At 49.5% G+C, this 13,688-nt stretch overlaps 1 protein-coding gene across 1 annotated transcript in view; it reads left to right on the forward strand.

Annotated features, from left to right (window-relative positions):
• Positions 1 to 13,688, forward strand: part of EEFSEC (eukaryotic elongation factor, selenocysteine-tRNA specific) — a 257,389-nt gene that overhangs the window by 111,418 nt on the left and 132,283 nt on the right. The window lies entirely within an intron of this gene.

Genomic DNA, 13,688 nt, shown 5'->3' on the forward strand with positions numbered 1-13,688 from the left:
AGATAAAGAAACTGAGGCTCCAGAAGGTGAGGTGGGCTTGAGATCACATGGTTAACAAGTGGGGCTGCTGGAGGGGAAACTTCCCTTTCTGGACACTGGCTGTACGTCAGGGTGACAAATATATGTGGAGTTATTTCTGGGTACCTTATTCTTAACCACAGTAATTTCAAATTAAACACGATGTGAATCTTGTGGTGCTCAGTCATAGAATCTGGAAGAAACCCAGGTTGGTTTTGCACTCCTGGTGGCCATCGGCAGATGCCGCATCATCCTTCTGAACACCTGTGAGAAGGATGAATGGCTGGTGCCTCCCCATCACCCCTCCTTTCTACTACGATGGCCTGGCTCTGATTTAAAAGATGTCTAGTGCCTTGATATTCCCCTTATTCAGAAGGCATTTTTAATAGTTTTACTTTATGCGACAAGAGAAACTTACAACCTCATTGACTGCCCTCCCCTTCAACAAGAATAAAGGTGGGGAACACAGGCTATTAGAATTTGTGTGAGATCTTGCCGGGAATGCTGGGGTCCAGGGCAGTTCTCTAATCCTTGAAGGAGCCTAGAGTACAGGGAAGTGGAGGCTCTCAGCCCTGTGGACTCAGCTAGCTGCTAGAGAGACTTGGATTTGCATGATTTCAATTTGCATGTTAATTGGGAATGGCTACCTGGAGGCTATGTTGAGGCATTTTAAGGTTGTCTGGCTCACTAGGTGTGTTGGTTAGGGTTCTCCAGAGAAACAGAGCCAATGGGAGATACAGATATCTAGGTATCTATAGATACATAGATAGAGATACATAGATGTAAATATTTAGATATCTGTATCTCCTATTAGTTTTGTTTTGCTGGAGAACACCAACTAATGCACCTAGATAGATAAATAGATAAATGCAGATAGATAAATAGATAGATAATAGATAATTTTTTTTTTTTAAGGAATTTGCTTATACTATTATAAATCCTGGCAAGTCCAAAATCTACAGGGTAGGCGGGCAGGATTGAGGCCTAGGGAAGAGCTGCAGCTTGAAGGTCATTTGCTGGCAGAATCCCCTTTTCTCTGAGGAGGTTAATCCTTTTGCTCTTAAGGCCTTCAACTGATTGGATGAAGCCCACCTACATTATAGGGGTCATCTGCTTTACTCAACATCTACCAATTTAAATATTAATCTCATCTGAAAACACCTTCACAGAAACACCCAGAATAACATTGGAGCACTGTGGCCCAGCTAAGTTGACACATAAAATGAACCACGTTGCCCTCCGGGTGAGAGGGCCATAATAGCAGCACCTGGCCTGAGTGAGGGAAGTGGAGAGGGGCCCTGCTGGCACCCATGCCTTGTGTGTGCCATCCCTGGTCTAGAGCAGCATGGTCGGATATAGGGAAGGGGCATTTCATGGAGGGTAGGCATGAACAGGGTTCTCCCAAGTGAAGGCAACCTGAGGTTTCAACCCCCCAGCTCATTTTACAGCAGTGTGGCTATTACTTCCTCCTACAGCGGCCAGGGGTATTAGGGAAGAGTCTCCTGACCAAAAAGGACCAAACAAAAGAAAGGACTCGGCTCTGGCCAGCTTCCAGAGCTCCTTGGATCTAGTGGGAGGAGTTGGATGGCAGGACCCCACCATATCCAAGGAGCCCTGGAACTTGGCCAGCCCTGGGTGTTAGGATGTCCCCTGGACACTGTGACTCACAGTCCCCTCCTCTACCTGCTGTCATATCCTCCTCTGAAGACCATCAGTCCCAGAAAAAGACCACTTGAATGAAATCTACTTTAAGCCAGGGACTAAAAGTGCAAATCTTAAAAAATAAAGCACAAAAGTGTAAAAGTAGACTCAGTTTATATTAACAAAATTACGATTACTTTGGTGACTGTTTGCAGATTCTTTGCTAGAACAGAAAATGAATCAGTACTAAATTTCTTTCCAGTCTCTTTGCTTCCTAAGTCAGACCTCTGGGGGCCACCCTGACCTGGCATCCCTTCCACTCTGGGAGAAGACATGCTTGCAGCTTGGGAGAGGAGCTGGGAGTATGAAAGAGGTGTCAAAAGAGGGCTCTCTGGGGGACGGGATACACTGAATTGGGGGTACCTGAGGTTCTAGAGGGAGAAAACAGTTTTTGATAAGAGTCAGTGGCTGCAATGTTAGGGCCGAGGGCATGGAGAAGGGCTGAGGCAGAGAAGTCAGCAGTGGTAAGGAGGCAGGGATGTTCGAGTGGGGTTCTGTTCTGGGCTTTTTGGCCACCCTCTTTGTCCTTATAAAGGTGGAACTTGCCTATCAGGATGCCAGTTACTGATCTCTAGTACTTGGGCACATGGCAGGTGCTTGACAGATAACAAATTTAATTCTCCTTTTACTTTTGTTCACCTGTTTTTCCCCAGCCTACTTTTTAACACTTTTGGTATCTACTGCCTGATTATCTAATTTACTAGTCAGGAAAAGCAAAACTTGTAAGAATGTACTGAGACATTTGTTAAGGAGATTTCTAAGCAAAGTGTGAAAGATACTGCCTTGTTTCTCCACTGATGCTTATAGTAAAACACGAGGGAAAAGGAATGAATTGAGGAAGGAACTGTTAGCAAACAGGAACCAGCGCTTGATGATTTGGGAGGTTCTCAGTCCCTCTAGATTGCAAAGGATGTTTAGATTAGGAAATTCACTGCTGAGAAAGCATACGTTGGAGAGAAGGCCAAAGGTAAGCCTGGACAACCTTCTGTTGAAGAGAGGAGGTGTGTGACTCACAGATCCAAGCAACTTAGCAGCAGCCAGGAATAGAGACGGACTTCTATAGCAAGGATATGTGGAGAGCCATCTTGGCTAATGGCATGGACCCTTTGATGTATATAAGAGACCCTCAAGGATTTTGAGAATGTTATACCAGCAAAAACACTGAACCGAAAGGGAGAGAGACTTGACAAATGAATAAAAAGCTGTCAGACTTCTGGGATTCTACAGGCATGAAACAGACTGATAGAACAACTCAGCTACAAACACATGTTATCCTTCAAAAACTAAAAAAGGAAGAATGACTCTGAGAGCAGGGCTGTGGACACAGAAGCAGAGGCTAGGGGAGTAGCCACAGAGGTCAGTCTCAGATATTGAAACCTCATGGAATTTGCCCTGCTGTGTTTTAAACTTGCTTGGGACCAATGACCCTTGTATTTTTTTCCATCATCTCCCTTTTGGAATGTTAGAAGTAGGTAAATTGTTTTCTAGGTCCACAGATAGAGAGGCATTTTGCCCCAGGATAGACCATATCTAGGGTCTCACCCCTACCTGATTAGATGACTTACATGATGAGATTAGGAACTTTTTGAGCTGATGATAATTTAGATGAGATTTTGGACTTAGAGTTAATAATTTAATGGACTGAGAGTTTTGGGGATGTTTGAAGAGGTGAATGTATTTTGCATGTGGGATGGATGTAAATTTTGGGTACCAGAGGGTAGACTATAGTGGGTTAAATTGTGGTCCCCTAAAATATGTCTACCCAGAACCTCAGAATATGACTATTTTGGAATAAGGGTCTTGCAGATGTAATTAAGGTAAGGATCTTAAGAAGAAATCACCCTGGATTAGGGTGGGCCCTAAGTCCAATGACCAGCGTCCTTATAAGAGACAGACAAGGAGAAGACATGGAGAGTCACAGAGAGAAGTCCATATAAAAACCAAGGCAGAGATTGGAGCTGTGTTGTTCCAAGCCAAGGGGTGCCCATGGTTGCCAGAAGCCCCCAGAAGCCAGGAGAGAGGCATAGAGATGAGTCTGCCTCAGTGCCTCCATGGGAACCAGTCCTGCTGGCACGTTGATTTGGACTTCTGGCTCCAGAACTGTGAGAGAAGAAATATTTTGTTGTTTTAAGATATCAAATTTGTGGTAATTTGTTATGGCAGCCCTAGGAAACTTATGAATTTTGCATGGAAAGGACTGAAATCAGAAAAAGGCTTTAGTCCTTTCTGATCCTGTCAGGTCCCTTAGCTCTGAGCTTTGGCTTCCTCGCAGGGAAACGCTGCCCCTGCTCACCATCTTGGGCTTCTGGGGGTGACATGTCAGAACCATTGCATACTGATGGCCAGCACTGCCCATTCCTTTATTTCCTGGCATGCCCATCCCACAAGTGAGAGAACCTAGACCCAGGGAACTTAACTGGACAGCAGAGCTAGGACTTGAAGTCATTCATCCAGCTCTGAAGACCCAGCCCTGACCGTGTGCCCTACTGCCACGGGAGCCCCAGAGGAGATGCCTGGGCTGGTAGTGGTGCCTCTACTCCAGAGCAGGGCCTGCAGGCCCCATGGCAGTTCTGTGGCCATGCTGCTGTGCTTTGCTGAGGCCTTGCCTGGGCTGCGACATGTATGAGAGCCCATTACAGCAGAGCCTGAGATTCAGAACTCCTGACCTTTTCTCACCCCTGCCCTCTACCAACCATGATTGGTGGCCAGTGCCTATTGGGCACCAGGACATGGGGGGCCATGGCCCTCTTTCCAAACACAGTGACATCCCTGTCAGATTTCACTAATAGACTTGGACACATCTGACCGCTTGAACTCCCTTGGAGGCAGGGCACAGCCATTCCAAATAAACAGTCACATTCCCCTCCCGGCCTGGGCTGGCCTGCGGAGCCTGCCATACCCTGGCCCCCATTTCTGTTGACCAGGTCTGTTCCCAGCTGGGGCCAATTAGCTGAGCAAGAAAATGTTGGGGAACAGGGAGTGAAGGAGAAAAAAATTCCATTTAGTCCCTAGAACAGTTTAAAGGCCACTCATCCTAAGAGTCACCAGCTTTCTGCTCAGGCATTTTGGCTCTCTTGATCTTCAGCCTGAGAAATTCCTCTAATAAGATTTGATATTGGGGGTTCAGGCTAGTGATGTTTCTGGTGGTGATTGGCTATCGGGGCTGTAACATCAGAAACTGTTGAAGCCACAGAGCGTGGAGAAAGAGAGCAGGGGCTGGGAGTGCAGAGGGACTCAAGGCAGGCATGTACCAGCTCTGTGGCCACAGGCAAGTCACTCAGCCTCTTCATGTTTCGCTCTGTGGCCACAGGCAAGTCACTCAACCTCTTCATGTTTCACTGGTTCAGCTCAAACTTGGGATGACCCCTGTGTGCTTGGCTCTGTCCAGGACCTCTGGAAGATGGGTCAGGGTGGTGTGGTGTGGACTAGGGATAATGTATGTAAGTTTCCTGGCATCTAGGAGACACACAAGCATTAGCTGATACTCTTGTCATGTTTATTGTTGCCATTTGATATTATTCTCATGTAGAAGTTTTGTTGTGGGTTCCACAAGTAGTAAGTGGCAGGGCACCTTCCTGGGTGTAAGGTCCTGTTCAGGGCTACTAAGTGAGTTACTGAAATGCAAATATGCTTTGCGGACCCCACTTTGGTCCACTGTGAATCCAATCAATGTTCTGATAATGATGGCAAACATTATTAGATATATTTGGATACCTATTTAGTTGATAAAGCTTTTAGGGAAGAGTTCAGAATTTGATAGCATATTCCTCCCAAATCAAGTCTATATTCAGATTTATTTTCTTCTTCATTGAAAACCCCCAGAAAGGGAAAAGAAAATCTTAAATACTGGTAGGTGTTTTTACTTTTACAAACTTTGCCTCTGGTCTTTGAAGCTAATCACAAGGGTGAGATAAGATTATGACATCTGGAAAGAATCCATTTTCTTGCTCAAACAAGCCTGCAGTCTTGACTCTTCCAAATCTACCCTTCCCCCACCTCCAGCAACCCTGGCACTCCCCTTCCCAGAGGAATGCTGCATTGCTTCTCTCCCTGGAGCCCTTCCGGGCTGTCCCCTACCTGCAGTATGCTCACTTTCCAGCACAGCTCAGGGCTCACATCCTTTGGGTAGAGGTGCGCCCCATCCTCTGTGCTGCCTGCTGCTGTATTTGTCTTTGTGCCTGCATCTCCTGTGGACCCTGGTCTCCCTGCGGGCAGAGGCTGAGTCTTCTCCATCTTTATATTCTCGGCATCCATCCTGGGCTCGGCCCAGGTAGGCCCCAGAAAATATTTGGTGAAAGAAATAGTAGGAAAAAGCCAATAAAACAAATAAACAAGTTGTTTTTCAGTATGATTTTGATTGGAACTAGGTAATGAGTGACCTGAGAGGGCTGTGTTTAGAGTCACTGCCACCCTGGGCCCAGTTGCAGAAACCCGGAGCTGGGCAGCCCGCCACTCCCTTCTGGGGCTGTGCCCCTGTCTTCTAGGCTGTGTCCTGATGCTCCATCAGTAAGTAGCAGTGGAGATGCTCCCTGTGTCCCTGTGCTGCCTCATTCTGGGAGCAGTCACTGTGAATCAGGTGCCCGAGGCTGCAGAGCTGGTTTTCCAACACCTGTGAACATCGGCTCTCAAGGCTGAGCTCCCTCTGCTGCCATGTGTTTTTATCTGGAAAATGTTAAGTGACCTTTATCCTGAAGTATTTTCTGTTCCAGAAGATACATAAAAAAAGGCAGTTTCTGTGCATTTGGTGTTTCATGGTTGTCTGGCTTTTGGCATTGGAAGCTTACGGGATTCTGCTCTCTGTGCCCACATGTGCCTGTACACCAGATGCACAGGGTCGGAGCTCCCTGGGAAGGAGAGAAGGCAGAGAAGGAAACCAGGAAGGTTTTGGGAAAGCCAGAGGAAGCCATGCTAGGCCCTTTCAGCAGACCAGCCCACCCTTGGTTGTCACCCTAAGGAGGGACCTTGCAGATCAGGCCCTTCCTCTGCAGCCCTGTGGCCACTGCTCGAGTTCAACCTCTCAGGCCCTGCAGGGCCGCTCCTATGGCATGCTGCTCCTCCCCTTGCCTCCCAGGTCTTCCTCCTGAGTCCAGCCCAGCCCTGCTGACAGAAAAGCCTCATTGCTGTCCTGCTCATCTGTCTTTGGGTCCTCATTGTCTCCAGGATAAACTAAAAAGTGCATGGCATGGAAAACAGAGCATAGCTCTTCATTATCACCTCTCCAGCCTCAGTTTCTTGTCTTAAAGCCTCATAAAATCTGCCACTGCTCTCTGTGTATCAGGCAGTACTCTGGTTTCAAAGGACAGAAACCCAACTTCAATTGCCTTAAGCAGGATAGGAAACGGATAGGCTCAGGGCTGGAGACGTCTGGATGTCATCAGGAGTGCTGGCTGGCTCCAGAACTGGCTCTGCCCTGTTGTGTGTGGGCTACACGCTCAGGTGGCACCTTCTCTGGCGTAATCCTCACAACTCTGGCTTCCCATTTTCTCCTTCAAATCCAAGATACAGTGCTGCTTGTGGTTGACTCCTGAACATCACGCTATCGAAGGATCCGTTCTGGCAGTGGAACACTCCTCCCCTGGCAGCAGCTTGTTACCTCTGGCCAATGATACGTGAAGGGGCGTCTCCTAGGGTTTTGGGGAAAAGCTTTTCTGCTTTTTGGAACTCAACAGGAAAAGACAGCTTTTCTCCTTCACTGGACGTTGAAGGGAGGAAGGATATGACGCCTGGACTCGGGGGCTCAACGGCCACCTTACTCCCAGCCTGGAGGTTTGCAGAGGCTGGGAGGCAGGAGAGCTGCCCAGAAGCAGAGCCTGCACCTGAAGGTTGCTGTGTGTCTACCCTACCTCAGAACTTCATGTTTTGTGATAGCTCTATCTCCACATGGTTCTAGTCAGGGCTATTTGTTACTTTTGGACCAAAGTATCATTTATGATAAGAGAAGTGAAATGGCATCTCTTTCCTAGTTGTTAGGAACACAATTAAGGAACAGGTTGCCCCTGGCGTGGTTGGACGGGAGCTCATCACTGTGGATGAGTACAGTGTTCTGACTGGGCTGGCTGGGTTACACATCCACCCCTGGAGCTGGAAGGGACAAGGTGGGAGGGATAGTTCACTAAGTAAGTTGGGTTACTCCTAGGAAATGCAGAATAGATGTCAGGCAGGCAAAACTGAGAAATATCCACTGGCTTGGTGCTTCCCGGTGTCCACACCATCACAGCTCAGGTGCTGGACGCTGATAGACTGTGTTTGAGTCCTGTCCCATCACTCACGGGGCAGTTACCTCCCCTGGCTTTCTCCAGAGATTGTCATGAGGATTTGACAAGAGCCACATAGCATGCTTGTAGCAGGGCTTGAAGTAGGCTTCGCTGTCTTTATCACCACCCTCTACAACTCTGCATCTCATCTTTTCTTTAATGGGCCTTTTTACTTGGCCCAAGGAATGCAGAGATTCTGGGTGAGGTGGTCTGAGCTGTGCATTTCCTGCCCGCACCCAGGACCCGAAGAGCCTCTGTGAGGTCTTGCCTTTCTCCTGGCTTGAGGATTTGAATCACACCTGCAGTCAAGTTATAATATCCTGTTGTCTCCTTAAGGAGGCACATCTGAGGAAGGACATTCGACAGGTGAGAATGGAAGGTTGACCTCACAGGAGGCAGGGAACTCAGGAAGGCTTCTCTCTGTAGGTGCTATTGTCAGAGATCAATGCTTAGTGTTCTAAAGCTCTGGCAGGTTGGAGGATGCTGGCTCTGCAGGCCTTTTTCCTGTGGAAGCTTGGAGCTTGTTCTTAACCCCCAAACCCCAAATGAATGGCATGCCCTTTTCCATCAGGCCCCTGAGAATCTGCTGCAGCTAGACGAACTGCTACCAGCATGTGCTTCCAGAAGACCTGTTTCCCTTTAGTTCTTTCATGTGTGGGTCTCCTTTAATTTCTGAGAATGGCTGTTTATGCTGAGTGTCTATCTGTAGAGATGGTGCCGATACCCACTGCACACACTGGGCCCAAGGGGCCTGATTTCTCAGATGCTGGTGGATAAAGAAGGCTGCCATGTCTGGCTTAGTTGGGGTCAAGTATTCTCTTAGTTTAGCATTTGATGGTTTGTAGGAGCAGTGAATTCTGAATTGGAGTCAGGGATTGCATGGCATAGGGAGTGAGCCCCAGAGTGGACAACAGCTGGGGGAGTGTCTATTAGCCATTTTCTTGCGTGTGCCAGGTTCTGCTCTGTTACGTATGTTCATTCTGGACTTTCAACAACATTCTGCAGAAGGTGTGATTGTCCCGTTTTATAGGGGATGACCCAGGAACACAAAGATGTTAAAAGTTTTCTTCAAGCTAATCAGTGAAGGAACCCGGATTCAAGCTCTGGCAGCCAGAGTCCAAGGCATGTGCTCTTGATCCTGCCTGAGCTCCCTGGGTGGGTGTGAGGAGGCTGCAGGTCCCTGGGACCTGCCCCTGTGACATGAAATGAAGCAGCTGTGGAGATGGCCCAGGGCACCTCCAACTCAAGGTTGCTGGAGCTGCTTTTAGAGTTGCTGCTTCATGCTGCCTTATCCTTCATGGCTTCCAGGGAGCCTCATTTAAGGGCTGGCTAGAGTCCTGACCTACAGTCGGCTGTCCAGGCAGAGGGTACAGCCAGCTTCTTGTGCTGAGAGGGGCCTGGACCTGTGACAGTGGGTCTGTCTGCACTCCTGATAGGCCTAAGCATTTCACAGTCTTCTGCAAGGATGGCACTGGGTGGCCCAGGCATGGCTGGAGCAGGGGAGAAATGGTGGCTGTAAACCAAGTGGTGTTTTCTTAAGGAAGGGGACAGGCAGGAGTGGTGCTGCCCCACTGCTGAGGTAGGCCCCCTTTATAGAGATGCCAGCTCAGTCTGGTCCTGCTTGGTGTGTTTCAAGGCTGGTGTAAGCATCTGGAGTCTCACTTGGGCCCAGGTTGACCTGCAGCCTCCCAACCCTTTGATGGGGCTCTAGTACCCAAGACCACAAATTAAGCCCTGCCCCAGCCCAACCAGGCTCCCCAACTGCAGCTTCCTGCTCTTAGGCCGGGTGGATATCTTAGGATTCAGCCTCTCCCCTGCTCACCCCAAAGCCTGAGTGCAGCCACTACTTAAGCGTACCCTGCCCTTTCCAGCTGAGGGGCAGCATTACAAAGAAGTGACAGCAGGGCTTCGAGAGCGATTGGGCTTGGGTTTGTACCCGCATACTGGCCCTGTGAGCTCAAGCGAGTTCCCTGAGTGCACTGAGCTTCAGCGTCCTTGTCTATCCGTGGGGATGACCACGCTGCCTTCCTCCAAGTCACAGCGAAGGGGAGGAGGCTGCTAGAGCACGCACACATATGGGCGCCATCACCACAGGAAGCCTCAGCCCCTGCACCCTCTAGGTGGCACCCTGGTGGTCAGGCAGCACTCAGTGGCTGCTGGGGGAGCAGGTGTGGAGGTGGCAAATGTGGCGCAGGTAGGGAGTGTGGCTGGCCTCTGGACATCCCCTGTAGAAGCCGCATGTTGAGGGAGCCCAGGTTGGTGTGGACCCTGGCCCAGGTGGCCGTGGGACACTCCCAGGGCAGCTGTCGCACCCTACAAGTTGTCATATGAAAAACCACTCTAACTTATACATGCTTTTGGGTGGAATTAAATGAGTTTTATTTTTCCTAGGACAAGATAGGGATTTGATTAGAAACAACATCTATGGAATGCCAGGGCTGGTTCCCATCCACTGTGCCCTGCAGAAACACAGCGTCTTGGGTCCCAGGCGTAAACGGCCAACTGTGTGACTGTGGCAAGACACGCCCCTCTGTATGGCCAGGCCACCCTCTTAAATAAGTAAGAACAGCCTTCAGGTGGGAATGGTTCTTCCCGAGGGCCATTTGCTTTCACAATCTTGTTTACCTTCAGTGGTCAGTTAAGCTTCAAGGGAAAACTGTGACTCAGGCCAGTGGAATTGTCAGATGCAGAACCAGGGGGTGAGATGGATGCGGGCTTGCTGGGCTTACCGAAACTTGTATGCCTGTAGGCCTCTGGGGGTGCAGTCATTTCCTCCCTTTAGCTGTGGGCTGCGGTGCCTTTGGAATAGGATGTACATGTCATCAAGGGGTCTAGCAGTGACCTGATGACTGGCAGGATCTAGACACTGGGACCCACAGCAGTTTCCTCTCCTGTGAAATGGGTGCCCAGCCAGGGTCAGAGCCCCAGCTGGGAGTGGCCTTGGTGCAGAAAATGCTGTGTAAATGGCAATTGACAGTGCCAGGTTGTGCCCAATGCAAGCATGGGTGCTGTCTGGTCCACAAAAGAGTATCTGGTCTTTGGCTGTCTGAAAACCACTGCCTTTCTAGGTTGGAAGCAAGCTCTGGTTCAGATGAAAGTATGGCCATGTGAGGCTGTGTGACCTCAGCTTGCACACCCATGAAACCAGCCTTGCCCACAACCTTTCCAGATACTGTTGATGTGTGTCATGTTGGGGACTGGAGTCCCTGAGAGGTATCAGAGCCCAAGCTGGCCCTGGGGGAGCCCTCAGTGGGGCTGGGGTGGTCAGGCAGGCAGCTGTTCCTTCGTATGGGGAAGGCGCTGGGTGAACATGGCTTCCAGAGTGTGGTGGGGGCACTGGAAGGGCCTCCAACCCTGCTTCCCAGGAGAGGCGACTGAAGCGGAGTCTCAGAGAGGACAGAGGGCTTTGCCTGGGCATTCTGAGCGGAAGGAACAGCATGTGCTAAAGCCCAGAGGCAAGAGAGTGTCTGGCATGACTGAGGTAAACATGGAGCTCCTTGCGGAGAGTCTGAGAAGTGGGGTGGTTGGTAGGTGGTTGTGGTCATCTCTGAAAGGGAAGTAGGAAGGATGTTTGGAAGGCCGAGTCTAGAAGAGGATGTTCCAGCTGGAGTCAGGTCCTGTAGGCCATGCCACATGTTGGGGAAGCACAGCTGCACCCTGGAATCAGGTGAGAGAGCCCCTCCAGGGGCCCACAGGGTCTTGAGGCTCCCGGGCGCTGATGCTCCCCCCTCCTCCCCGTCATGCCCTGCCAGCCTGTAAGTCCCAGGACCCTGTGTTTTCACTCCAGCTTTTCCCCAGGCCCCTTCTTGGCCCTCCTCGCCCTCCTGGGCTCAGTCCCAGGATCAGCCTCTTGCGCAGGATGGGAATAAATCCTGTAGGCAGCCTCTGCCCTTGACAGTGGAAGTTAGGGCTGCCTAGCAGGGTCTAATTCATTGTTTCTCACACTCAGCTGGGGGTTAGGGTGGGTTGCTTGAGATTCTTGTTAAACATTCTTGGTCCACCTCGGTCCCTGAATTCCAGTCAGCAGGAAACAAGGAATTAACATTTGTGACAATGAAATCATCCAAAGGGATTCCCCTTTATTGGCAATTTGAGGAAACCATGGGCCAGAGGTTGGACTCTGGAGTTAGACAAACCTGGCTCACATCCTGCCCCTGATTTGTCACGTGCTGTGCAACGTGAGTGACTTAACCTGTCTGAGCCTCAGCTTTCTTATCCGCAAAACATGGAAATGTTAATAACAGAGTCTGCTTTGTAGAGTTATTGTGGAAAGGAAAAGGAAATAATGATTTTACATCAGTGTCCAACATATTCATTCAGCACATAGTCCTGAGCACCTACTATGAGCCAGATGCTAGGCTAGGTCATAGGAGTAGAGGGTGAGTAAGGCAGGTCCCATTTCTGTTTTTACGGTTCACCTGAGTTGGTGAATCACCTTTACCTTACAGTGAGGCTATTGAGAATGGGAGGGGTTCTGTAGGTCAAGAGAGCTCTCTTGGAGGTGGAGATATGAAAATCTTGAGCAACAAAGGGGTACAGCCATTCAGAGGCCTGGGAGAAGAGTATGGGAATGCTGGGCACATTCTGCCACCAGGAGAAAAGGGGAGACACTGTGGGACAGGCAGGAGGTCAGTAGGTCCGGGGGCCAGGACATGCGTCCGGGCTAAGCACAGCAAGTACCCTTCTGGCCAGCGTGGCTCTGCCTGCCCCCTCTCACCCTCTGATCTGGCACCTCAGGGAGGGCAGACCACACCTGCAGTCTGTGTTGGGCCCCTCACTGCCCTGGCATCACTCTGGGGCTCTGCTGGGATTTCTTGTTTGTTTTTAAAGGAAAGTTGAGTGTTTCCTGAGTGTGCTTAAAGCCAATGTACTACTTAAATTGAGTATTTATAATTCTTTCTTTTAAGAACTAAAACAATAATAAAAATACCATAAACCTTGCTTTAATTATTCACAGGCGTCAACTTGTAATCATCACGGGGAAAGGGCCAATGAGATACCTTATTTAAAAAAGGCACTTGCCTGCTTTTGTTTGAAGTTTTGCTAAAATGCTTCATTATAACATGTTCTTGTTTATTAATAAATTCCAGCCTTTCAAAGTTTGGGTGTTTGTTTTTTTTTTTTCTTTTCAAAAGTATTTAAATGAGATGATTCTAGATGAGGGTGATTCACAGAGTGAGCCAACCAGAGCTGTCTGTGAGTGACAGCTGTGGCTCCCCTGCCCTCCTGGGGCAGCACAGCCACCGTAGCTTGCTGTCAGCTATGGTGTTTGTGAAGATATCAATCGTGGATGTGTAGATTAGGGTGAATCCGATTGGTGTGTTCGCATTTGCCTGCCTGCTGGACTTACTGCCTGGCAGACAGCTCTGCACATGAGCACATGTGCACATATGGCCGGAGGTGGGGCCTTCTCAGTACAGGAGAGAGTTCTCTGAGGGCAGATAGCAAGGGAACCAACCTGGGCTGAAGTCAGGGAAGGCTTCTCAGGGCCCAAGGAAGGGGGAAGACTTACTAGGAGAAGATGAGCAAGGTGTGGGTAGAGAGGATTCTCGGCAAATGCGAAGGCCCCATGGTGGGAGATAGCCTAGTGTGTTTGAAAACCTAAAAGGAAGGCATTTGGCATCTGGACTGGAGCTCAGAGACAGAGGTGGGGTGAGAGGTGCTGTAGAGGTAGATGGCACCAGACCATGCAAGGCCAGTTCAAGTTCTGTCTAT

The sequence above is a fragment of the Theropithecus gelada genome, chromosome 2, assembly GCF_003255815.1.
Source record: "Theropithecus gelada isolate Dixy chromosome 2, Tgel_1.0, whole genome shotgun sequence".
NCBI lineage: Eukaryota > Metazoa > Chordata > Mammalia > Primates > Cercopithecidae > Theropithecus > Theropithecus gelada.